Consider the following 27,105-nt stretch of genomic DNA (forward strand, 5'->3'; position numbering starts at 1 on the left):
TCTCCTGTGTTCCTCATCAGGTCTCTGGCAACTCTGCTGTTAGCCCTTACTGAAGCCAAGTACAGTCTCTCATTGATTGATAGATTGATTTTAACAGAAAGGAAAGTCAGTCTTAGACATTTGGTTGCGGAAGAAAGTTTGTGTTTGAAGATCGTGCTTGGATCTTTGAGTAGGTCTAATTAGATGCCTTTTCCTCTTTGCTTCATCCCTGATAAGCTTAGGCACTCTCTGTTTGTCCTGTTTCGGAGGACCACTGCCCAAGGCGCGTAGCATTGCACAGGGAGATGCTGCATCTCATTTTGCACTGTGAGTCTTGTTAAGTCATCAGGAATGAAGTACTTTTAGGAGATAAGCTAACTAAATTGCACTCAAGTGAAAAAAGTGCTCTATAACTCCCGAGAAATAATACTGGATTATAATGAAAATAGAAGTATTTTGAGCAAAAGATGCTTAAAAAGTTAGGTAAAAATGAAGAGCACGGTGCAATTTTTTTAGTTTGGGTTTTTATACATTTTTGATTTAAAGTTTGAATGTAAACAAATCTGGTTGAATTGATGTGGAAAAGATGCTCAAATTGACAAGTATTTCTTTCAAACAAGAATAAGCAAAGTAGCAGCTAGAGAGAGTGTTTTGGCTTTAAAGTGTTTTGTATTTGTGAACCCAAATCTCCAGGCTGCTGGGCAGGGTGAGACCTGTGCCAGCCAATTCATCTTTTAGCTCCAAGTGCCTTTTGATAGAGATGCAGGTCTCCTGGGGATTGTGGGGACGTGCTCCTGCATCTGGAAAAGATGGCTGAGTTCCTGGTGTAAGAAGGGCACTGGGGTTTAGAGGTCAGAGCTGAGGCAGGTATGGAAGATGGCAATAGCTGTGATCATTAGTGCAAAAAAATTATTTTTGTATATTCAAGCAGGTTTTTTTCTCTCCTCTGCTAATCCAGTGTGGAATATGAGCCAATAAAGAGAAACCGACGCTGTACACGCTGGACACACTTAAGTATTTGTTTTAAAATAGGTGTGAGGTCAAGCTAGAACGTGCTTTGCAATTGGTGTATTTACTGCAGCAAATTTTCTGCTCTTCCTGGCCGTCTTCTGTGGTTTTCAGCCTGCTTCACCTCCACAGAAAGAGATACCGTGCGTATGAAAGAGCCCGTTATGCGTCTTCCCTTAGGAGATATTTTTTTGTGCTCTGCTCTTGAGTTACGATCTGAATTATTTATGCCAACATTTCAAATAGCTTTTGGATTCCCTGGTTAAAGTATTCTGAACCTACCCCAGCTACATGTTACAATGCACAAGTCCCACGAACCATCAGTTTTTATTTCATGTCATTTGTCATGAAGTAACACACATTGCAGCCAGAATGCTGTGTTGCTGTTCCATGGTTTTTTTTACAGTAGTTTTCCAGCTGTATTCCTCGTCCCCATGATAAAGAGTGTTGCCAGTATTTCTTTTTATCTTAGAATACACATGGTAAGGATGGTTGCTGGATGTCTCATCCTTTTTAAGGCTGTGAAGGCATGCTCTGACAAGGCCTTTTCCCAGACCCAGGTATTCAGGGATGCAAGGTGTGCCTATCCCCATCAGCTCCGTGAAGGATGTAAGAGAGATTGTGCGCCTGAAGGTTGAATGATGCTTCTGTGTTAGAAGCTGAATTTCCACAAGCAAAAAACAGCTTCCCCGACTCTTTAAGCTGTGTGTCCTTTTAATGCTGCAAAAATGTAAATAATGATCCTTGCGTACATCTTTCTCAATTAAATGTACAGTGGATGTCTTCTCGTTCAGCTAGTCTGGAGCTTAAAAAGCAGCTTAAAAATACTGGACAGGGTAATTTTTGGTGGACATGGCCAGAGCCTGCTTGGAAGAAAATTGGATTGGTTACACCAGTCTTTATGTGAGGCCCAAAGAGAGCCTAAGGTTTTGAGTGCCCTAGAATGCTCTTTTCAAGTAGGTTAACAGGCACATATACACCCTGTAATGACGTAAGGACTCCCCAGAACATCTTCAGGACAGCTATATTTTATGCAAGCCCCTGTTTTCATGCAACCTCAGCTAGTGTTGTGCTGCTCTTTGCAGGGTCGGGTGAGCGGTGTTGTCTTTGGCTGTGTGGGCTTAAATGTGTTTCTAATGTGCGTGTCAAATAATTGCCTGTTAAACAGACTGCCAGTGTGGCTGAAGCCAGTGCTTCCGAAGAAGGTGAAATAAAAGCTTTGAAGATAGGGTCCTGCTGCGAATACGATCCAGTCAAGTAAGTGTTGATTGTGTCCCATCTGATCTTTGCAGATCGTGGAAAAATTGCAGAGATGTTTGTTTTAACGAGAGAGACACACGCCTACCTCTTTGGTTTTCTCCCCCAAACCATTTAGTTACCTGAAGAAACCCTTGGGTCCGCTCCGCCATCATCTACTTGGTTTCACTGCGGAAAACGTGGCCACTACATAAAGAACTGCCCGACAAATGGGGTAAGATTGTGGGGGACTTGTGGTGTTACTTAGTTTTTAATTGTTTTGCCTTGGCAGTTACGTAACAAATACATGAATCCTCATATTAAGAATTGTTTCTGTTGGGGTGAAATGCAGAGGTTGTATGGCAATGTTGCAAAGGCCTTCAAAATTCCAGGGGAAGCTGGAATTAGAAGTGTGAAATTTTCTTTTTCCTAGGTCGTAGACATTCAATATATCCATAGGTCTTTCTGGGTGAACACTCGTGCATGTTTTTATATCTTTCAGTATTAGTGGAAATGTTTCTGTTTTCCACTCTTCTTAATGGCAGTTCACAGTTTTTATTATTTTGTACAAAACCAAGACATTTCTCTCTGCCCCATCTATTGAATATTTGCGTGTTTTAATTGCACTAAGTCCCTGGTTGAGTATTGATGCCATTTAACCGTAGTCACTGAAAGCTCATTTTGCTTCTGTTTTATGTTTCAAAGGCTTCTTGCCAAGTCTAACAGATGGCTGTTGGACTGAGATTTCCTCCCCCTCTGACTTTTCTGAAATCCCATGTGTGAAACAGGCTGAAGTTTTCCTGTTGCTATACAGTGAGAAAATACTGCCGTGTGCTGACAGGAGTGGCTCTTTTAAAATGACCGTGGTAGCACTTCTGGTTTTCCGTCCTGGATCTCCTTTTGTAGAAGCTGTAACATCGACTTCTTGCTTTTATAAAATGTAATTGCTCGGAGGCTAACGTTATGCTGAGCCTGCAATTTACATGTATCCTCTGGCAAAGGAGAGGTGGGATTCATTTCACCTGTTTTCTAGCTGTGAAAAGATTAATTTTCTAGTCTGAGCTTCTTTCTTAGTTGCTCCAATGAATGGGAGAGTTCTGCAGAAGGAAGATTGTTCCTCCCTCCCTCTTCTAGTGTTGTGGCTATAGAAAAGTAGTTTAAACTAAGCGCCTACCTTTTAGGAGGCTCACGTGGAGCGAGAAGAATTCCATCTCTTCTCTTGCTTTGAGAAAATGCAGAGCTTGGAAAAGTTTTCCTCTACCCATCTTTAACTCGTTTCTTTTTCCTTCCCCACCCCTCCTCCAGGGAAGCTTATGCTAGAGGAAGGATGGAGAAGCCTCCCTTTTTACCAGAGGAGCCGTCTTCTTCTTCCTCCTCCTCCTCCTCCTCCTCTTCCTCCACCTCAGATGCTCCCGTTCCAGATGAGTTGTCATGTCTCATCTGTCAGGACATAATGACTGATGCAGCTGTTATTCCCTGCTGTGGCAACAGTTATTGTGACAAATGTAAGTGTTACGCCCGTGTTTGTTAATTCTAAACATCACATCTGATTTTCTGAAAGCAGAAAGAGGAGGGAACAAAATTACTTTGCTACCAGTTCTATTTTATGCTGAAGTATACCCTGGACGGGAAAGGGCTCTTCTGGTATCAAGGGCGAAAAAAGCCAGGAAGCCTTTTCCCCTTTTTAGGTATCTAGTTAAGTCTTCTTTACAAGCGGAAGGACGAGTATGAGGAGAGTGGCTAACTGTGCAGGGGATTACAGTATTAGACACTGAATGCTTTTAGTTGGTCCACAGCCCTTTGTCTCATACAAAATTATATAGCCGACTCTGGTGACTTAGAGTGGTCTGCAACAAACGGATAGTTAGGCATTTAATCCACATTCTTCTCCACGGGAGAGTTGGTTAAAACCTTCAGAACTCGAACCTCCTAATGGTTTTTTGAACCTATTAATGAGGTTTTTTTGAAACATGTTTTGTTCATTAACCTTGAGGTTGGGGACTTCTCGCTGTACTAGATAGTGGGGAAAAAGACTAGCTGCAACATCAAGACACAGCCTATGCTACATCTGCAGATGTTCCAATGGTGAAATACAAAACTGTATAGTTATTTGCTGCATACTAGAAATTTTTTACACTATTGAACATTTATAGCTTCATGCTCTCAGTTCAAGACTATATTCACCTGTTAATCATAGACATGTCTTTATGATTGGTGAGAACCCCCAAAACTTCCTTAGTTTGGCTAAATACTGTTTTGATTATTCTAATTCTATGCAGGTATTAGAACAGCATTACTGGAATCGGAGGAACATATATGCCCAACGTGTCAGGAGACAGATGTTTCACCTGATGCTTTAATTCCCAACAAGTGCATACGCCAGGTAACATGACAACTTTTACATAAAGTGCTTGTAAGAAAAGGCTCTTTGTAAAAAGCGGAAAGGGAAGAAAATATTAATTTACATCTCCTTAAGCAAGGCGTAATTGAATAAGGCTAAATTGACTTTTCAAATGCACTGTTTGCTGCTGTCACAGAAGCTTACGACTCTTTAGAGATGATCTGGCAAATTCGGGTCCCGCTCTTACTGAACATGATTGCCTCGCTTTCACATTTGGTGTTAACGCTGAAGTACTTGAAATACAGGTCCTCTGAGCTACCAGTCATTAGTATCAGTGTTCAATGTGACGTGTTCATACATCTGTATGTTGGTTTCTTTGAGGATTGATGGCATTTACGGAATACACGAGTAATTTTCCTCTGTGAAGGCTTCTGTTCGTATATCTGCTGAAGTTCCATCGTAGCTTCTTGTAAATGCTTTTCTGCCTCTAGGCTGTGAACAACTTCAAAAATGGAACTAGCTACACAAAAAGGCTCCATCAGCAGATTCAGCAGCAACAGCAGCAGCAGCAGCAGCCGCCACCGCCTCCACCAGCACCCAAGACTGTTAGACCTCCCGCTGTTCTGGTGAGTGCCGCTGAACCATCTACATCTTCCTCTCTGTCAGTCAGCAGTTTGTTGGAAGAGAAGGTAAGCTTTATTTCAACATATGCAGTGATTCTTATATTGTAGTAGAGCTTCTTTTCCAACTGTCTGCGTTTATTCACAAGGGCTGTCGGCTTCCTGTGCGAAGACAAGCAGCATTAGCAAGTCGTCTGGGCCCCCAAGGACAGTCAATACCCACCACTGGTAAGGAACTGTAACTTTAGAATTCCTTTCAAAACATTATCTTCAGATAAACTGCATGGGATTTTTTGCTTTTTCCTCTCTCCACTCCAAAAGGTCATCTGGGGAGAGGCAGTACAATTGGCTCAGCAGGTGGCAGACCAGGCTGGGAACTGTAAGTATTATATAGAAATTCAATGTATTACTACTTGTAAGCTGTTAAACGAGGCCGTAGCACTTGACTTCTGCAACGGCTGATTCATAGTGAAGTACGTATGCACAGATAGTTGTGGAGAATACAAGTGGTCGTTAATTTTTCAATGGCCTAATTTGAACTGGCTTTAACAAAGGGGATCTGTGCTTGCAGTGAAATTATTTAAAATAAACCTCCAGTACCTGATTGAGAAGAGGACTCTGACAAAGGAAGTCTTTTTGAGGAAACCAGAATTACCTATCAAAATTAAATACAGTTAAAGGATCAAGTGGAAAGGCACCCTTTTGGTTCCTGGCTGAACAGGACTGTAGAAATTGATTTCCCAGTAGGAGTCAGCCTCCACATTCTTTTTTTCTAACAACTTAGTTGATGCTGATTGAGCAAATTCTTGGAAAAGTCAACACTGCTCTGTTATGACCATTTTGAATGTCTTCAATGTAGTCAGCCCAAATAGCCAAGCTGCTTTCTCTCAGTTGGCGAGAGAGGAGTCTGTTTTATCTGTGACTGCAGGGTCAGGTCAGTCCTTCCTTTTAGTATATATGTGTTCTAGATAGGTAGATTGTAAGGGTGCCCTGTGTTTATAAAATCTTAAGATAAATCAAAACAAACCCCAGGATCCATCCCACAGATTGTCTAAAATCTCCAATCGAGTAAGCAGGAGAATAACAAGTCGGGGACAAGAGCAGGCCAAATACATCATGGTGAGGCAACGACGTAGGAAGCGTACGTGGAAGAAGATGAAAGAAGTTTGGGAGAAGATGAGTTACTATCTGTGCAGTACTTTGCAGATCAGAAGTGTGAAGAAGTGTGGGCACATGCGAGATGGGAGTCTCTTTTAAGCCTGGGCAGCCTCCATCCACAGTCGCAAAGCTGAGTCTGAGGAGAGCAGACTGAGGGAAGTGTTGGGGGTGAGGATGTGGAAGGCAAGTAGGAGGGTCAAGAAATGAGTGTAGTCTCAAATGAACAGAGAGCAGGGAGAAAAAGGCTTCAGTTGAGAACAAGAAGTGCTTGCCACCACACTCCCGCTTCATTGGCTTTCCTTCTGTATTTGTTATGAAAATGGTATCATAAGAAGGAAAATACTCATTAGGAATATTTTGACTTATGAAGTGGAAGTTGACATGCCTATAAAGAAGGCAAGGCAAATTAGGTCAGGGCCTAGTTACACTTGAAAGTAAACAGCCATTCTGACTGGGGAGAGTAGTTCATAGGACTACAGTCCTAATACCACCCCCCCACCCCCGCCAGCTTTTTGGAAAACGCCTAGAAAAAAAAAGTTTGAAAAATGAGCTCATAGAGAAGGGGGGTGGGGGAGCCCACTAGGTGACTAAAAGCTACGTCTGTAGTTGGACAAAGCTACTCTGCGAGAGAGAAATCCATCTTCCCTCAGTGGCAGAGTAAAGGCAACAATTAGAAATCAGGAGTTGTAATAAGCTATCTTTTTAAAATCAAGTGTTGAGGCTGTCCTTTGAGCATTTCCTCATCCCATTCCAGCCAAAGTGGGTCAGATACCTTAATTAGTTCTAAGCGTCTCTTGACTAACCCAGCTCAGATTTGAAGCCGTCCATTTGTGAAGTAGGAAAATAGCCGGTTTGAATAATGCCATCATTAATCCCTGTAGCCTTAGGGTCTGGATATGGACTCTTTGACAAGCATGATGAGTTGTAGAGACCTTTTTAATGGGTGTCCCCCTTTTGCTACTAGTGTTTCTGTAGAGACCCTTGATCCATTAAGTACAGTTCTTACCTCCGGTGCCCCTCCTTTCTCTCTCCTGGTTTCAGCTGGTAATGCTCTGCCTGACTGGGCAGTGAGCTAGCGAAAGCAGATTTGAGCACCTTCTACAAGCAGAGCTTAACTTGTGCTGCTCTGCGTGCTGATGTACATCTCTTGGATTTAGATTAAACCAGATGTATGTAGAGCTAAGCCTCTGAGCTATAAAAGTGGAACGCTGTGTTAAGAGCACAAGGCTCTGCTAGCAACATTAGCTGCAGATTGGTTGATGTTTTCCTTCATCCTCTTCCATAGACAAAACCAAGGTAATGCTGCATTTACTGCAACAACTCTGTTTAACAGACCACTTTGTCCCTGCTCTGCAATCAACTCTAATGTCCTTTCAGAATCAGTAGAAGCACAGCCAATACATTGAACTAAAAGAAGCCAGTGTTAAATTGTCTTGTTTAATGTGATCGGGAAGCTGATGGGAATAACCTTAAGTCAAAAGTGCTGTGAAACTGAAATGGGTCCAAAAAAACTTGTGCTGTACATAGTGTCGCCCTTAGTGGATTTCAAACCTTTTCATTTCCTGGCGATCAGTTCCAACTGTCTAGCGCAATGCAAATAAGCTGTCTTCAGATAGCAGCAACTTGGATCTTTTCTTATATCCACAAAGGTTTTTTAAAGAAGTTGCTTCTAAGTTAGGTCAAGTTATCTAAAAACCATAAGCAGGATCTTTCTTCCCTCATTTATATTAATGCTGGGCAAAAGGGCAGAAGCTGATTTGGAAACCTGTAAGTGGAAGGGTGTTTTGCAGTAAGGTGGTGGTTGTTGTTTTGTTGGGTTTTGTTTTTCTCTTTTGTGGAGTCTTCGGTATTTTATTTTCTCCCCCAGTACTCCTAGGCTGCAGAACCAGCCTCCAAGGCACTATGGAATGACTTCTGCAATTAGCTTGGCTCCTCCTGCGGATAGAGATTCCATTCATACTCAGAAGCTGCTTGAAGCGTTGAAAGCATTGGGGGTATTTGAAGAGGAGGAAGAACTGAATCACAGGTATAACAAGACTGTAAAATTTGTTAATGTCCTGGGGTTTTTTTAGGGCAAACTTAACATGACTTTTCTTTACAGGCTGGTCGTTCTTGGCAGACTGAATAACTTGGTCAAAGAATGGATTTCAGAACTTGGTGAGAGCCAGGTAAGGTTTTTTGATAGGTTCTTATCAAAACAGCTGAAGCCTTTTTGTTTCTTTCAAAGGCGATACTACTAGGATTTATGCTAAAGTTCAACATTTAACTTCCTTCTTAAGTATCAAGGAGATCTGTAGTAAGAGCCATTGAAATAATGTATAAAAGATCCTTTAGATGAAGACCTTCAAGTCCTTGGGGCACTGAATAAGTTTGTGAAGTGGCTCTGTCAGTTGACTTGTAGCGGTTAACAAAGCTGAAACAAGACATTGTGGGGGGAGACAGATGGTAACAGGGCAGTAAACTTGCCCCAGACAGCCTACAGCACTCAATCTAGTTTGAAATTATTACTCTAGACTTGCCTTTGGTATGGCTCTTAGATGGTGTTCATTTATGTGGGTCTGCTGCAGGGAAGACTGATAATAGGTCTTTGTTTAAACTGATGAAGCGACTGCTACATTACCTACCTTTTTTGTTGTTGTTGTTGTTTGTGAGTTGCCAGCACTCCCTTCAGAAAAACAGAATCAGTCTATTAGACTAACAACTCAGTATGGGAGGGAGAAGACATTGTTTATGGAGGCTGCTGTAGTCTTTCTAAGTAACTTCTATGCTAGTTAAACTTGCACGTAGGTCAACGTGTATCTTCTGTTCTCCAGAAAACTCTTTCTCTTCTACCCACAGAATCTTCCCCCTTCAGTAGTAGCAAATGTTGGTGGCAAAATATTTACGTTTGGTTCTTACAGGCTTGGAGTACACACTAAAGGTAAACTTTTGGTGTCTGGTCATAGTTGTAATGTTTGAAAGTGTCTTCCAACAGTAACAGAACAAATGGCATCTCTTTGCAGGTGCTGACATAGACGTGGCTTGTGTTGCTCCTAGACATGTAGAAAGATCGGATTTCTTTCAGTCGTTCTTTGAAAAACTGAAACGTCAGGAGGAAATAAAAAACCTAAGAGTAAGCAAGCTCTCTCCTTGATAGATTGTGCAACGCCGACAATAAGAATATTCCTGTTAAAGACTCCTATTGGTAGTGATTGTCTTGCAAACCAAAATGAAAAAGGGCCTTGTTTCTGAGCCCCTTCTAAAATACTGTCTATGCAGCATGAAAGCGTGGAAGTCAAGCTTTTGGTTCCCTTCCCCAGTGACTGTATGTCCGATCCGAATCTCTATGGTTCACTTCTCCCCTACCCATGGTTTGGGAATGAGTGGGCTATAGTATCAAAAAGCAAGGTTGTGCCTAGGAGCCTTGCTTTCATCCTAGCTGTAGTAAGGGGCTTGGCAAGAAAGTAACTGCATGCAGGTAGAGGAAGGGGCAGCCTGAGAGCTAAGGGAGTTGAATGTGATGTGGAAAGGTTTCTGTCAGTACCTTTGCCATGGTGTTCCTTGGGTGTACTTTAGGACCTCTAATTCATTCTTCTCTGGTCCTGTTCTTCTCTGGCTACTCAGCCCGAGACTTTGTAGAAGAGATGCACAGTCAGCTTTGCATAAAGTCAATAGGAGCTGTGCTGTGAATGTACAAAACTGCCTTGTAAAATGACCCTCCGGTGCATATGCTGTGTACTTTGCATATAGAACCGAACTCCTGAGAAGTGTTTCTCTCAGGCTGGTCTTCCTTGTGCAGACATTTTGAAAGACTTCACGTGCATAGCTAATGAGCCTTTGTTTAGGTGACCGAAGACAGGGTCAGTGGGCTGTGGCACAGTTCTGACGAGTGGGCTACAAAATTGAAAACTGTCCCATAAGGTAGCTGATAGCATCTCAGGCATGGTAGAAAATAAAAATACAGGAGGCTAGTGCGCGCTGTCAAACGCGGACAGAATGTTCTCGATTTCTCTGGATGTTAACCAGGAGTAAGATAGCTACAGAAATCTCTTGCTTTTCTTCCTCACCACCAAGGTAAGTACCTTACAACCTCTGATACTGATGGCTCATTGTGCACTGTTTGTTCATTACAATACGTGATCAGCCTCCGGATCTCTTGGCTAAATAACTTGTTAAAGCTAGTATTATACCGTCTTAGTGCTATACCGCTTGCAGCTTATGAACAATTCTTCTGGTTTGGAAGCAACTCAGTCTTTATACTGAGTAGTTAGCAGTGTAAATTCTGCATTTGATCGTAGTTCAGGAGAAACATTAAAGTAGCAAACCATGTTTTCTTACACAGTTATCCTCTCCTTTCCAGGCAGTTGAAGATGCATATGTACCAGTTGTCAAGTTTGAGTTTGATGGCGTTGAGGTAAGCATTTTTTGGGTTTTTTTTAAGTGAGTAAATTTTTTCTTGCTTTGGAATAGGATAACTTTTCCAGGGAGCTGTGACTGTGCTATTTTGGACCGCAAAGTATCCCAGGAGAAGACATTGCAGTAGAATGGGAGCTTATAGGAAAATAAGCCCCTAGGGAGCCTAGCAGGCATGGGAGCATCAGGGACATCTTTTTCTAGGCCTGTGCTGTAGACCAGGGTAGCCTGCTTGAATAGCATTTATCCCTAGGATCATGCAGAGTGGGAGCAGAGGCGGTGTCCTTGCTCAGTCTTCTTAGCTCTGCCAAGCTAGGTATCTACAGAGGGATGTGTACAGTGTAATTCACTGTACGAATCGTGTGAGCAGACTAAATGTTTTGCTGCACATCCAAAATGAAGTGGTCATGGGACAAACAATCTGGAAAATGGAAAGTGAAAGTACTCATTTGACTCCCGCCTGGGTCTGTCAGCTGCAGGAATCCAGCTATCTTGAATACATCCTATACAATGAATCAAGACCTGCCTGCTGTAGTCCCTAAGCAAGTTACTGCTTGGTATCACTATCACAAAGAGATTTATTCAGTGACCTTTTTGTGGCCTTCATCTGGTACAGACTTTCACAGGATAATCTTCTTGCCTCAGACTGTACTAAAAAGCAGATACTTCAGGATCAAAAGGGCTTACTGCATAAAGGAAATGCTCTCTCCTTTGCTGAAGTATAGTTGAGGTGACTGAAGTTAAGTCTTAATTCTGTGAATAATTTTAAGTTCCCTTTTAATTGAAACTCTAAGTCTAGAGTAATCTTTTCCAACTTAAAATGCCCTCTTCCTTTCCCTAGCTTAAAAAGAAAGGGGTGATGCAGTGAAGGCTTTGTAAATAAAATTGGGAACTTCTAGAAATTGTATTGAATCTTCTGGCAAATGAATCTCTTGGGAGATGTATCTATAGTCACATAATTCTAAATACAGATGTTAACCACTCTTTTTAGACTTGAGTAACTGTCCCCCACCAGTGTGCTCTTTGCAAACTGCGGGGCATTCTAACGGTTGGCACTTTTTCCCTCTTAAGATTGATCTCGTGTTTGCAAGACTGTCTGTGCCAATTGTTGCTGATAATCTTGATCTCAGAGACAACTCGTGTCTCAGAAGCCTGGATATAAGATGTATACGGAGCTTAAATGGTAAGCATATTTGCACATCTTTAACAAGAAAATGTTACTAAAGTTGGTATGGAATGCACGTTACACACCCCAAGTTTCTGTACAGGATGCAGAAACTGATCCCCTGTATACTTGAGATCTGAGGAGGTGGCGAGTGGGCTTAAATTCAGCTGTTTCAAGTTGTGTGTTTAGATAGACCTGTGTTTCATGTTTCTTCGATTGGGGGGGGTGTGGTGTTCCAGTTTGCTACAGAAACTGCTTCAGGTGAATAGGTAGAGCACTTGATAGAGAAGATTGTGTGGTAGTTCATTAAAAAAAAAAGGATATTTAAAATACCTGAAGCCGAAGTTGCTCACTGTTTAACACTGACTGGTTTAATTGTTCCTGGCTGTCGAAAGAAACCTAGCTTTCGGAATCCTGTCGAAGGGCCTTATTGACAATTGTTGGCTGTAGTCTAAAGTATGAAAAAGCTGTTGAGGGTACCAGTTACCTGAGGTGATACGGAATGTGTAACCTCTAATTTGTTATGTTATGTGCCTGTAAGGTTATGTGTAACCTCTGATTTTTAAGGTAATACAAAGCAAGTAATGCAAACTTGTTTTCATAGACTTGCAGGAGAAACTGTAAGCTATTGATCCAGTACAGCACAGAACTGACTCGTACCTGTTACCAGGAAGTGCTGTACTTCAACTGTTTTTTCTTACAGGCTGCAGAGTTACTGACGAAATCCTGCACCTAGTGCCAAATAAAGAGAACTTCCGGCTCACGCTCCGTGCAATTAAACTATGGGCAAAACGTGAGTAATGTGATTGTTTGTGATCTTTAAACTTTCCAGAGGCACCTCGTGCTGAAAAAACAATGGCACTAGAAGTCCTTCATCTTTGGATAGCTGTTTAAATATCAGGTTTTAGTTCAAAACCTGTGTTTTAGTTTAGATTCAAGGACTGTCTGTGGGGTAGATTCTGTGTGTTTTTTTAATGGGGGTGGAGCGGGGAGATGAGGGGAGTGCCTACAAGACAAGGTGCTGCATTGCTTACCAGGAACCTGACTAGAAAGGATAAAAAATGCCCAGTGAAGTATAAAAGCTTGATAGATAAGGAATAAGAAAATAGCGTTTGCGCATGTGACTAGAGCAAGTGCTAGAAGAATGGCAGAACCTTCTTCTCAAGGGAAGTTGGAGCGAAGCAGTAGCTGTAGCAGTGCAGGCAAATTTCAGAGTAGCGGTATTTTGGGAAGTGGTGTGGTAACGATTCTTTTTCGCATCGCTGTAAGGACCAACAGTTTTGGCCTCGTTGCACTGCAAAAATAACTGACTTGGAGGCTGAAGGGTGATAGGTATTCTATAGATTGTGAAGGTGGTGCTGTAAATTTGAAGGACTATACTTGGGCTTGGGAAGACTACAGGGCAACGACAATGTCTGCATTGTAGGACGTGGCATTTACTCCAACGTGCTGGGATTTCTTGGTGGGGTTTCCTGTGCTGTGCTAGTAGCGAGAACGTGTCAACTCTATCCAAACGCTTTGGCTTCTACTCTGGTGAACAAGTTCTTCTTGGTTTTTTTCAGAATGGTAAGAGCTATTGATGACTATTTTGATTTGCGTAAAGCAGTAACACTTTCTGAGGTGGTTCTTTATATAAGATTTAGACCAACACCATTCAGTCCTACCCTGAATTACATGGCAGAGTCAGTGCCTGGCTTTTCTTGTTTAGGGAGTGGCCAAGACCTGTATTGCTGAAACAACAGGAAGAGAGCAATCTTAACTTAGCAGTATGGGACCCCAGGGTATGTAGACATGGAATTTGGAAGCCTTGAACCTTTCTTCTAAGCTAAGCTGCTGGTGCTGAGCACAATTGTTTTAACATCACAGGTGAACCCATCAGACCGATACCACGTAATGCCTATCATCACCCCAGCCTATCCGCAGCAGAACTCTACATACAACGTATCTACATCAACGCGAGCGGTAATGGTGGAGGAGTTCAGACATGGTAAAGTTCTTTCCATGCTTATTAACTGCTTAAAAGGTGTCATTCTTGCAATATGAAACCACATTACCTGACTTGGTTATATTCCGTGCGGTGTTGTGCCCTTTTAGGCAGAAGAGTTCTCTGGGAAGTCTACCTGTTGCAGGCAACAAGGGAGCAGTTTTACAATGAACTGTTGTAGTAGGCGTGTATTGTGTCAAGGGAATTCCTGCTTTTTGATCTGTCAATTACTGTTCAAAACCTTTCTCTTGTACAGTTTCTATCACGCTCTGCTAGTCTTAAAAACAAAATGGTAGTAAGGTTTTCAACCTTAATTGTAGGTCTTGCAGTTACGAATGAGATTCTCCAAGGAAAATCAGACTGGTCAAAGCTCTTTGAACCACTGGACTTTTTTCAGAAATACAAGTATGTATGAAATCTGTTACCTGAACTTGAAATGATTGCCGTACTGGTTAGCATAGTGACTTTTAGCTTGCAGTCGAAATACAAGATGGCATTGATATGTTTGTTTTTCAGAAGCTGGAGGTAGTCATAGGAATTTTGGTAAGGATAAGTATAGGGAAGATAGAAAAACTGTTTGTGTTTTGCCACTGACACTGTTTTTATTAACAAAAATACCAGCTCTGATACTTAGAATGCAGCAGAACACGATTCTGAAGGATGTAATCAGTTTTTCTTCAGTTAATATTGTGCTGCCTGCAGGATATAATGTGTCTTGTCTGGAAGTCATTTTCTATACATTTAAGGCAGTTTTGGTTTCATTTGAAGGAATATCAAGTCCTGAGCTAGAATGTTACTTTTTCTTTTCTTCTAGACATTATATTGTGCTGACTGCTAGTGCCTCTACTAAAGAGCATCACTTAGAGTGGTAAGTCTTGCTTTGAGTGTGGGTTCAATACATCATTGACGCTCAATTCAGTGTTGCGCTTCATTTGGTTAATACAGTTCACAAAACTAAAGTATTTGACTGTGCAGCTCGGCATGGAATACAGTAGGGAGGTAAGTAGACAGTTCCTCAGCAAAATTAAAAGCTTTCTTGTGAAGGGCAGTTAGCGTAAGTTATCTTGCTGTTTAAGAAGTTAAGCTAAAGACCTAAGTCATGATGAGAAGGAACAAAGAGGGTTAGCGTGCGTATGCTCTGTGCCATCTGGAGAAGCAGACTCCTTAGGAGTCTAAGGAGACTACTTACCCAAGGCTACTTCAGTTAGGAAGATGTTCCTTGTTGCAGAGACTGAAGTAAATGGGGATTACTTGATGTCATCAGATGTGTAGTGGACACTGGAGAGCTTGATCTTTTACTGACTTATAGAGCAGTGGTCTCCAAACTTTTGTGCACTCCTGTGAGCAAAACAAAAAAAAAAAAAAGTAATTTTTGAACACATAGTTGCGGTCTATGTCTACTTCTTTACAAGTTACGTACACATTACTGAAGTTCTAATCTTTTCTTCCCGGACCCAGTGGATTGTCTTGTGCACCCCCTGGGGTACATCCCCCTCCGACACTTTGAAGACGACTGTTGTAGAGCCTTAGAAGGCTTGGTTTCATAGCTTTTTTACTGGATGCAATATTTAATTTAGGACTAGATTGCACTCAACGCTAAGTTGCTCTGGTAATGTAGTCCGCCTGTTCCAGAGCCTACTTTTCTCCAGTGAAGTGAAACAAGGCTGTTTAATCGGGGTGAAACCTGACCGTCTGCACAGAGTACCTGAATGCTGATAAATAGTGTTTACTACGTTTTAATCTAGTAGTGTGCTCAGGCATCTTGTGTTTAGTGCTGGAAATGATCATCTCGGCATGCTTGGTAGTGGATAGGTAAATTGCAGGAGTGCTGATCTACTTTGTGAAAGGTAATGTGAGAACCCCTTCAACTGTGGTTAGAGAAAATGACTGCTGCTGACGTGGTATTTGTCACTGTCTCAAGGGAGACATGCCAGTAATAACTTGTTGAACCTGTATGAATGGGGTGACTAACTGTGAGTCTTGAAATAAGGGGAAACGGTGAGGAATTAAGGTACTGTAATGTGTGTGGTGTTCTTTTTCTGAAGAAACGAGTGCTTTGCCTGCCTTGCTCAAGTAAGCAAGGAAAATAGCTGTGTGTACCAGACCCCTGTTCTGAGGGCACCTTGGTTATACTTCAGGGTTCGGCTTGTGGTCTAAGGCAAATGATTGAATTCTTGAGCTACCTCTGAAAGACACCTTATTTCCTGTTTAAAAACAGCTCTAGTAGGTAGTACCTCTTACCTGAACTTGTTAATGTGTTCACTTAAAAATCGTGTCAGCTACAGCTTGATGTCAGTCGCAGTTAGGTATACAACAAGGAGTTCTGGGCAGAGGGCTTAGAGCCAAATAGTTTTTAATGTGAGATGTTTTAAGTGGAGAAGGCTTATTGTATCTCACAATAAAGATGAGGAAAGTTCTGGCTGCAGTAAAAGCTGACGTTTTTGCAGTGACAGAAATGGCAGCAAACGGGGCTTAGTTTTGCATCTGGGAAAATGAAAAGCAGAAGACAAACTTGCTTCCGTTTGCTATAAGAACAAGTTTAGTTCACCAACTCTTGAATGGATTTGGGAATAGATGGCACATCTCTGTTGTTCATCAACATAAGATACTTGTGAAGAACGTACAGAGTTCTGACTGCTTTCAAGGGTATCAGTGTTTTAGGTAGAAGGGTAAAATGCCAGTACTTCATTTAAAAGAATAGCCTTGGTGGTCATGATACATTTCTTGGGTAAGTCTCTGATGAGACTGTGTTGACTGGATCGTTTGTTTATTAAAGGAACGATATTTTTCAGTTTGGCTGGAAGAGGGTAAACTCTTTTCACAGATCAGTCTGCAAGAAGAATAGCATCTTTACTCAGGTGTAATGGAAGAGTTGTGCTTGAGCCTTTTCTAAACGGTTGTTCTCCTTGATCTTTGGGGTAAAAAGGAGCTTTGCTGCACTTCAAAATGCAGCCAGAGGTGCTGGGAATCTGCTTCTTGTTGACATTTTCATCATAGGTTATATGTTGAAGTGTTGTGTCTGACCTGTTAAGAGTACAAGTTAAACTTACTTACTGCCTCTGTCTTTGGAAACTTTGAAGCTCCAATGTCCCTGAAAACATCTCCAACTCCAGTGTGTGTGATATAAATATCTAGTATCTGCTGAGCTGAATGAAACTTACTACTTACTTACTGACTGGTTAGCATTTTTGGTATTAGCATTGTATTATAAGAAGGCAGATAACTACTGTGCTGGATACAGTCAAAAACGAGTAAATGTCTCTTGTTCTTATCAGGATTGGCCTTGTGGAATCTAAAATTCGTGTGCTGGTTGGAAACTTAGAGAGGAATGAATTCATATCTATTGCACATGTAAAGCCACAGTCTTTCCCTGGCAGCCGAGAACTTTGTAAACAGTGAGTTTCATTACTTTTCTGAACTAGAGTTTGGCCGATGTATTGTACCTCGTTTATATTCCTTCACCTCAGCTTACCTGTGAGAGATGTTCAGTTACGTAGTTACTGTTTTGTAGGTACGAGGTCTGGCGGGCAAGGTTCTGAGCATGTAGGATCTTTTTAAAGAAGGGAGAACTTGAGGGAGGAGTTCTCGGAGAACTTGAGTATGGGCTGACTCCAATCTTTAGCTGCTGCGTACAACTAAACTGTTTTGCTTAATCCCTTCTTGAGAGTAGATGCTAGCACCCAAATAACTGGCATCTGTGCATAAATGATAGATTTGTGACTCTGTCTTTTTAGGAGTGGATATGTGTCAATGTGGTTTCTTGGAATCGTGTTTAGGAAAGCGGAGAATGCAGAAAGTGTTAACGTTGATTTAACGTGCGTTATACAGTCATTCAAGGATACAGGTAAGCCTCTATTTTGCTCTAGTCTCGTAGGGTTTCATTTTTTAATACCAGTGCAAGTTGCTTCACAAAGTGAATTATGCTTCCTTCTGGTATTAGCTATTAGCTATTTCTGTAGAGCGTGACACGTAGAAGATTAGCCTTACAAACACACTATTTTGACACTTTGGCAATGTAAGTCCACCTTGAAACAGAAGTGTGTACTACAGCCCTATGTACCATATCCCATATGTGAAATAACAGTTCTGCAGATCATAGTGAACGATCAGAAAGGAACTGCGATTCCTGAAGTGGACAGTCAGGTGTGAAGCCAGGAGAGAGATGCCTGTTTACTGGGTGTAGCTACACTTGTCAAAAGCAGTTGTCAGTTACTGAACTTTGGAAGTGGGAATTAACTGTATCAGGCTCTAAAAGAAGTTGTGAATGCCTGCTGATAGTATTGTTTCCAAAATAACAGTTTCTGTACGATACCATCCCAGAACTTTGAAAGGCAGTGAGTGGTCACATTGTAATGACATGCAGTCTTGCACGTCAAGCTCCGTGTTCATCTTCCTTTATTCCTTTTGATAGATGCAGAAATAAAGTCATATCGCAAGCGTTGTTAGATAATGCTAGAATAAAGGGGCTTGGGGGTGAGCAGTCATTTGAAAGTACGGGTCTTTGGTTCCAAAGTCTGTTTACTTCTTCCCAAGCTGACTGCTCTTGTGCCTTTCAGAAGTGCACGTGTGCTGTGAGGCTTATGCCTTGCTATCGTAACGACAAACTAAGGAAATCGGGTTACTCTTCGGGAGTGACGAGTGTGTTTGGACAAAAAGTTCTAAGCAGTGGACTCCTTTAAACTCTTCATCAGTGCAAACAAACATTTCTCCATGGTACCAGCATGAGCTGTGTGTTGTGTTGCTCAGACAACATGAGTAAATGCAGTAAAAGCGGACCTTCTTTTTAGCTCATGCTTTGGGATATGAGACAAGCACAGAAAAAAGGCATCAAAACGCTTGTCTGAGTTTCAGGCCAGGTGGGGTGACTTCCTCAGACTTGCACTGTTACCCGAACCGATGCTTGTCTTGTACGTTACATCCAGTGGCACTGTGTTTGAATGTTGTGGCAAATGTGAATCATGTCAACAACTTTGACAAATACCCAATGCAAACATTCCCACTAAGCTACAACACTAAATTTCCTGTTAGTTTACAGCCAGGCTAACCACCTCAATGTGCTAAAGGAAGGTGTGAAGATTGAGGCAGCTCATGTGAAGAGAAAGCACCTCCACCATTTTTTGCCTGCAGAAACCTTACAGAAAAGAAAGAAGGTATATTAAAAATTGGGCTCTTCTGGCAATATTTTTTTTTCCTTTAATAATTACTTGAAGACTTCATTATTTTGATGTTGTTGTTTCAGCAAAGCATGCCAGGTACTAGTCAAAATGCTGGTGGGCTTCAGCGCAAAAGGACTTCTTCAGATGGAAGCTGTTTGGACAGTTCCGGAGACACGGGCTCCAGAACACCGGAAAATTCCTCTTCATCACATAAGATTGCTAAAGTGGACACCTCTCCAGCCGAGAGAGAAAGGTTAGCACCATAACCTTAAAGCTGTGAAGAAGCTGCTTTTTAATTGACTCGCGATGGGAATGAGGTCTGGGATTTCTTGTTTGAATCTGTGTTGTTCATAAGCACGTGGAGGGCTCTAATGGCTTCAGGAAGAAAGCTGTCATCTCCTTTGGGCACGTGGGGGGAGGCAGGTTAAAGAAATCCTTGAAAAAATGAATTTAATATCCATGAAGACATGTCGGAAGAAAGGAGAAGTGGATACCGGAGGAATTATTTGGTCTTGAATGTAGATCTCCTTGGGTTAGTGTGTAACTTGAAGCCGGAGTGTTTTCCACGTAGGTAATTTTGTTCTTTCTAACAAAAAGTATGGTTAATGCCAAGCAGTATGATGTTCTAACGAAGTGCTGATCTTGATCACAGCAACACTAGAGCTGCTGCTGCCTTGGTGCAGCAGTATGAGAACTCGGGCAGTAAAAGTGTGTGTCACTTCCTGGGAGGTCTACTTGTTCATAAGCTACTTCAGCCCAGGAGGAATATGTAATCTTGAGAGTAATAGCCCAAGAGTACCAAATGTGTAATGCCTGCTGTGTTCAGACCATTTGGTACTGGAGGAGTGGCATTAAAACTAAAATAAAATGGGATGCCCGTATGGGTAGAGCAGATCCATTCATGGAAAGCAGTACAGAGTGCTGGAGGTACTAAGCTGGAAGACAGTGCAAGTACATAGAGACTGACTAAAGACAACGCTGAAGTTTAAATTTGCGGTCTGAAGTTCAGCGGTCAAAATGAAGATCTCGTGCTAGATTGCCTGGGAGTTTGTTGTTTGGTAGAGCTGTGACAATGAGCTAAGAAGACAGACATTTGTCTTGCATGGGCTTTCTGGAAAGGAAATGTATAGTATTTTACAAACGAGCTTTTTATAACTCTAGCATCTGACTCTTACAGAAATGCTGCGTACCAGAAATCTAACGGTGCTAACAAGAGAGAGAAGCTATCTCGTGTAGCTGAGCCATCAGTGTCTAAGGGACTCTCCATTCCTGTTACTGATTCAAGTATGTATTGACGTGGTGGGTGGAATGCAGTCTTTAATTTCACGGCTGAACTCTAGAAGCGCGGTGTCTCTTACAGAAGTGGAGGCTACAGTTGCAATAAGAACATTGGGACCTCCAGTTGGTAGCACCATTCCAGGACGTAACACAGTTTCTCAACCAGGAGGACGTTTTGTCCAAGGACAGCATGAATTAAGTGGGACTGGAATTACAGATCCTAAGAACAGTGCACCTAAACGACCTTATTCAGTGACCACTGAAGGACCTCATTCACCTCCATCAGAAGAACGCCCCAAAACACTAGCAGACGGAGAAAAGGTAAGGAAGGGGGGCTAGGCCAGGGAGGGTTTGAAGTAGAATTAATTCTTGATGTACAATGCATGACATAACTGAGAAGAAATGCATATATACATCCCCAATGGATTCAGGAATCTAAATTTAAGCATAATGCTAGTTTTACTAGGATGTAGGTGTGAGAAATTGTCTTGAACGGACTGTATAGCTATTAAACAATTTTTTTTTCCCCGAGATCTGGCACTAGTGACTGGTTTTGGTCTGGTGGCAGGCTCTCTAAATACTACTGTACTTGTATATTACTGCACTGACCCATTGCTCAATGAACTGGAAGCAGTTCTTCATTCAGAAAAAAACCCAAATCTCAAAAGGAAGAGGACATGAATGTTATAAATGTAGACGTATGAGCTAATCTTGTTCTGGCAGATGATTTTCGAATGCCTCTTGATAGTTTTGCTGCTTTAGAAATCAGCAGCCTACTCAACAGGTTGTCCACTGCTGAAACGACCTTGTGGAGTTGCTTGTTAAATCTGGGTTTTGTGGGAGCTTTTGAGTAATGCTTGATTTGTTTTCTTGCTATACATAACTCTCCTTAAACAGCTGTTTGTGTGGCTTGACCTCTGATTTGAGGCAAAGAACAACTAGAAAAAACTCCATTTTGACACTTGTAAAGAATCAGCTTGCAGAACTGTTACCTACTATTGAATACTTCAGGTACAGATTTCAAGGTTTGGGTAGTACGACTTCTTGCGAGGCTTGAGATTCCTGTGCGGTAAGGGGAGTGTTGTCTAAATGTTGTTTTAAGAATGGCCACTAACACAGTTAATGTGTTGACTGGAAGCTGTACTCAAATATGAAGGTAACTTCAGTATAGCAATTATTTTGAGTCTGTGTATCCTGTTCTTCTAGTTAACTGGCCAGGATTCAGCATTCAAAGGCGGCGGCAGTCCAGAAGATGTCAGCAGCAGATCTACAGACAATGTAATTAGGAAGGGGTTTTACTCAGTGGGCTAACTGAAAAGCTGAATGGACTCTGCTAGTGCCTAGACTACCTCACATCAGTACTCTACGCGTTTATTGATGTAAACAAAAATATGCTTTTTAGTTTAACTTCTTTCAGCCTTCATTTCCCAAATATGTTCTTGTAAGAGTTATCCCTATTAGTCTTTTTAAAAGTCTTGACTGTCACTAGCTGAAACAGCTTTGGAAAAAGCCACAAAAACCAAGCTGCCCTGTGACTTGGATTCAGAATGTAGGTAAACAGGTTAACTAGTTACTGCAACCACGTTGTGGTGTCAAGTGTGTCTGAACGTGCTTGTATTCATTTGTGCTTTCCTAGTGCATGTGCATATATTGTTCTTCTCCTAAACTATTTTCCCGGTTGGCACATACACTCCTGGGCATCTATCAGAATGGTGCTCAGCTTCCTCAGCTAGCAGCTGTCCCCTGCCTAACACGGCCACGCGCTACACAAGTATTGCCTCCCATGGAGGCCCATAAATAATTGTGGTATTGAAGACAACGCAGCAGAGGATGCTACCAAGGTATGGAGATGATAGACGTGTCCCATGCCGTTGTATCTGATTTTTGTCTTGAGACTGCTCCAGCATGAGACTTGAGGGCTTTTTTTGTTGTCGCTGGGTAGGAAAGCTAAACTCGGAACACACAGCTGAAGATGTACTTAAACATTGCAATAGCCAAGGCTGTTGTGGCACTGCTACCCACCTGCAAGGGAGAGTCTTGAAAGGAATTGGCATGCAGAGAGTGTTTTCAGATAAACCCTGAAAGCTGTTCTACGTGGTTACATGAAAACTTGTAGTAGTCTGAAGTTCTGGTTCTGTAAACTTGTAACACTGCTTACCCAGTTAAGTGCATGAGGGTTTTTTGAGGGGTGGGGAGAAATTCTGATCCCGTGAAACAAATGTTGTGCTATCTCTCTATTGTAACGTCTTTATAACTTGGTGTTTTTGTAAATGAAGTTGTATGTTTTTCCAGAGAATTTTTGTATGTACTGTAAAATACTGTCTTCCAAAAGATTTTTTTTTAATTATTATTAAATTTTTTTAATGCACGTGGAGAATTTTCGTATGTACTGTAAAATACTGTCTTCCAAAAAGATTTTTTTTTAATTATTATTAAATTTTTTTAATGCACGTGGGATCTGCTTAAAAACCCCAAACAAGTAAACCAAATGTAAGGCGGGCAGGGCAGTGCCAGAAAAAGTATGTTCTACAAAATGATGATGTCATGGTAGAGTAAATTTGAGGAGACTAGGAACACTGCTTTCCTGCTTCTAGTATTTCCAGGTTTTGAATTAACACCCTCTGAATAGTGCAGCTTGCAAACTGCGCTGACAGCTGAAGTCCCATTTTGCTGTGCGGACAACAGATACCCCTGACTTCTTTTAAAATTAGTTGCTTGGCTTAAACCGCAATTCTGAGCTCTGATCATTTTAAGCATCCACCTCAAACCCTAGTGACAAGACCGAAGGGGCATGTAGCTACCTTGCACGGTCTTCATTCTCCAGCATTCCCCCTACTGCTGGTATTCCAAACTTGTGGAGAAAGCATGACCATGACCGTATACTTACCTTTTTTCCTTATTACCTCTGGTTTCCAGCTTGCTTCAAGTGCAATTCATCTCTTAGAAAATGTGCCTTAGTGGGTTTGAGAGGTCTTACTCCTCCTTCTCCCCTCGAAAAAAACCCAAAACTTAAGGGTGCAAGGCTTAGGTTTACTCACAGGTTAAAATTAAGAAAGAGAACCTATGTTACTTCAGTGGCTTTTAGCAGAGCTACACCCTGAGTTTATAAAATGGTTACCTTGGTTTTGTGACCTGGGTTAAAACCATGGTCTTTCAATACTGTCAAGTCTGTGTACTAGTTACAGTAGGTATACAACTTCAGCACTTGTGTAAATAAAACTCCATCGTTAATTTGAAGGAATTAAAGCTGAAGTAGGTGATGAGATAAACGGCAAAGCAACTATGAAAAGTGTTTTGTAATGGTCTACAAGCCTGTAATATTACCATGCTTTTAAACAAATTCTTCCACTTGACCTGTTAAAGGCTGTTGTGCCCTTAACCTCTAGTCAGCACATGCATTTCTGCAGCTGGTCTCAAACTAACCTAGCTAATTGATATCAAAGTATATGCCTGTACATGGATTTATTTTTTTTAGCTCTTGCTTTGCAGAATTATCTTCTAATTGTGCTTTGTTGTTGTTGTTGTTGTTGTTTCCCCCCCCTCACTCTTAGGGTGTTAAGAAGAAGTTTAGGAAGAAGTCAGGTTACTAGTTTCCTGGACTTGATCCAGCATGGGTCAGATTACACGCTTTATTTTAATGTACCCTGACTCAGCGCTTGGCCGCGTGCAGAGAGATGTTGCTGTTCTGGAGTTTCCCTGGCTATTGCAGAGGTTGGATGCTGCCCCAGCACTACGCAGATTAGATTACAGCTGTTTTAAATAAAGTTCAAACTGCACCAGTTCAACTGAAGTGTTTTCCTTTGTTTATGGAGCAAGTCTTCTGTCAAAGTGATTGAAAGGCAAGTTCCTCATGCATAAAGACTCCTCTCCCTACAATACTCAGAAGGAAGCAGCCCAAGCTAGAGACAGTATTGCCAAGCGTGGTTCCTGTCCTTTAGGGTGAATCCCTCCAGCAGGCTTTTCTATGCTCTGGGAAACATCTGCGGTTATAACTTTGCAGCTGCTGTTGGCTCTAGCAGTCCTGTCTGAATCTGGTCCAGCGCAGGTCACCAAGAGTCAGTGCTAGAAGCAGCGCTTCTTAGCTGTTAGCAATTGCATCATCACATCGCTTCCTGGCATAGTGTCTTATCGCTGATCATCTGGGGACAGAGGTTTTTATTCATTTGCCAGATGGAGCTGGTAGTAGGGCAAGTTCTTTCTGGAATACCTGAAGGAGAGAAAAGCTGTATGTGGCCTTCTTTCTCATTTTTGTTTTTACTGAAAAGCAAAGCAATCGGTGCTAGCTTTGCAAGATCCTCAGGGTTATCGACAAACCCCAGGTAAGTAAATGCCTAAACTAAAACAAACCCCAGTAACAAATGCATTGTTTTCTCCAGCTTCTGCCACAATACATCCCCCTAAGACCCTAAACCCAATACTGAATGTATTTAATTGTGATTGTGCTGAACACAAGATGGCCAGAGCCAGAAAATACCTTGGACTTGAAGGTGAGGGAGGCTCCTTGATGCCAGACTTGCTGCAAACTTTGCTGTTTTCTGTCTGCTTTCTTAGCTGGTTGCTGTGTGTGTGGCTTGGAGGTCCAGCTGGAGGGGGTGAGGGATGCATGATCAGTCTCCTTAAAGAGGAGCAGCTCTGCGTTGAGATTGTGTACGGTTAGTAACTTTGAGCAAGACGTTCCATTGCAGGAATTAACGTCTCCTGTGGTTTTACTTGTTAGGTCTAAGCAAAGAAGTGGTTCATGTGAAGTCGCCTCCGCTTCTGCTACTGCAGTGGGTTGGTGTAACTTCTTGCTACTGCTTCTGCAACTGCAGAAACTAGAGAGAGCAAGTAATAGAGGGGTTGGGGGGTCCAGCCGCAGCCCCCTGCTTCCTGGCCAGCTCTGCTGTTGCTCTGCCTTTCGTCGAGTGCTGCGGGGCCAGGTTGGACTAAGCAGAGTCCAGTGGGGTGTTTTCCGAGAAGGAGGCGAGGGGTGGGCTGTTGAGCACTGCCTGCTGCCTCCTAGCATGCTGGTCAGCATGGACTCCCTCCCCTTCCCTGTGCCTGAGGGTTTCTTCAGCCACCATCTACCCCTGGGGTGCCCAGCTCCGAGCGTGGCCCGAGTATGACTACCTGTGGTTGGTAGTCGGTTTGTTTTGTGTTTTCAGGTTTTCTTCCTTGGAATCATGTTGTCCACAAAGAAATGTCATTATCCATCCCATTTCTAATTCAGTATCTACCGATCTAGCGTGACCCAGAGCCTGTGTGAAGGAGGAGCCGCCCCAAAGGATCCTGCAGCGACCTGTTTGTCCACAATCCTGTCTCCGAGTCCACTTCTGGAACTGCAGGGGCAGTGCTTGTGTGCAGAGTCCCGGAACAGCAGCACTGCCAGGGAGCCCCAGCGCCTGCTGTGTCCAGAGCTGCTCTTTCCACCGCCACACTCTCCTCCTGAGCCCTTCTGGTGTTGTAAGGCCGGAGTGCTCCAGCAGCTTGGCCACAGTTCTCCCGTGTGGCCATCCTGTGACAGCAGGCAGGGGAAGGCACTGGGCACTGCTGGGACAGAGCTCGCCATGCTCCAGAGCAGCATTTGCGTCATGGAAGGAGACCCCCTCAGGGCAGTGCCTTAAGGCTTAGGTCTTCTTCCAAAGTTTCTCTCAAGAACGTGCAGGCTCTGGCCATGTCCACCAAAAATTACCCTGTCCCGTATTTTTAAGCTGCTTTTTAAGCTCCAGACTAGCTGAACGAGAAGACATCCACTGTACATTTAATTGAGAAAGATGTACGCAAGACGCACCAGCTGGGGACTGATGCTGCCAGCAGGTTCAGCACCCCAGGGGAAGAGGAGGGCAGCCACCCTCTCTGGCTGGAAGCCTGTCGGGGCTTCAGCGTTTCAGCTTTGGTGGCCCCAGGCTGCTGCGGAGCCGTAGTCCAGTCTCTGGGGCTGCAGGGACCCATGCCAGGGGCTGTGTGGAGGGAGCTGGGCAGGGGCAGGGCTGCAGGAGGCGATTGCAGGGCTCTGACCGCAAGCAGAGTGGCTGCAGCACTCACGTTTGACCCCCAAACCTTGCCTCATCAGTGCCTTTACGGTAGCTGGAGATCCTCATACTTAACACATGAGGAGTTGCAGGCGTGATCTGTACCAGCAGTGGCTTAGGAACCCGGACCGGGGCTAAGCCCCAGCAAGAGCCTTTGCACAGAGCTGTTGCTCTGCAGCTCCCCGGCTTGCCTCCCAAAACTCCTCATCCAGCAAAACCTCCCACGCTTATGCGGAGCTTTGATCCTTGGGGCTCCGCTGTTCCTCTTGCTGATGCTAATGCCCTTGGCATCAGTTCCCATAATCACGGATTGCTATGTAAAATATTTATTGCAGGACTGATCCTTCTGAGATTGTTATCCTGGATGAAATGTCACAAATGACCGTATGGAAGGCTCTCACTTTGAAGACAGAAACACTTTGAATCCAGGGAGGAAAAAGGTAAAGGATTGCATGTGACCATGCTCCTCTGCAAGCGACGGCGCATGCCTACGCTTTTCCCACGCTTTGGCCGGCAAGGCTGAGCAAACGGCCTGTCCCTGGGAACAGGCAGGGAGGTCTGTGGCACGCAAACCAGCTCCTCTCTGCTGGGGTGGTCCCCCGAACAGGGCAACATCAGCAGCAGCTGGCAGGTCTTCCACTGATGATGCTCTCCCTCTTTTTCTCTTCCCTTCGCCTTTCCCCACTCCCGCTTTTCACGTTTAGGAATCTTGACTTTGAAGGAGAGGAGTGAGAGCGTGACTCGGGGATGTGCCAACGCAGACAGAGGGAGAAAGCG

At 42.9% G+C, this 27,105-nt stretch overlaps 2 long non-coding RNA genes across 2 annotated transcripts; both read left to right on the top strand.

Annotated features, from left to right (window-relative positions):
* The first annotated feature begins 5,332 nt into the window (after positions 1-5,332).
* LOC126037328 (uncharacterized) lies at positions 5,333-8,292 on the top strand. The gene is made up of 3 exons (XR_007505618.1): positions 5,333-5,412; positions 5,506-5,563; positions 8,210-8,292. It is a non-coding gene; the product is annotated as an uncharacterized LOC126037328 (long non-coding RNA).
* A 4,350-nt stretch (positions 8,293-12,642) lies between these two features.
* LOC126037325 (uncharacterized) lies at positions 12,643-13,857 on the top strand. Its single transcript, XR_007505615.1, has 4 exons — positions 12,643-12,692; positions 13,326-13,465; positions 13,608-13,680; positions 13,766-13,857. It is a non-coding gene; the product is annotated as an uncharacterized LOC126037325 (long non-coding RNA).
* Positions 13,858-27,105: the final 13,248 nt, after the last annotated feature.

Source organism: Accipiter gentilis, unplaced genomic scaffold (assembly GCF_929443795.1).
Source record: "Accipiter gentilis unplaced genomic scaffold, bAccGen1.1, whole genome shotgun sequence".
Classification (NCBI taxonomy): domain Eukaryota; kingdom Metazoa; phylum Chordata; class Aves; order Accipitriformes; family Accipitridae; genus Astur; species Astur gentilis.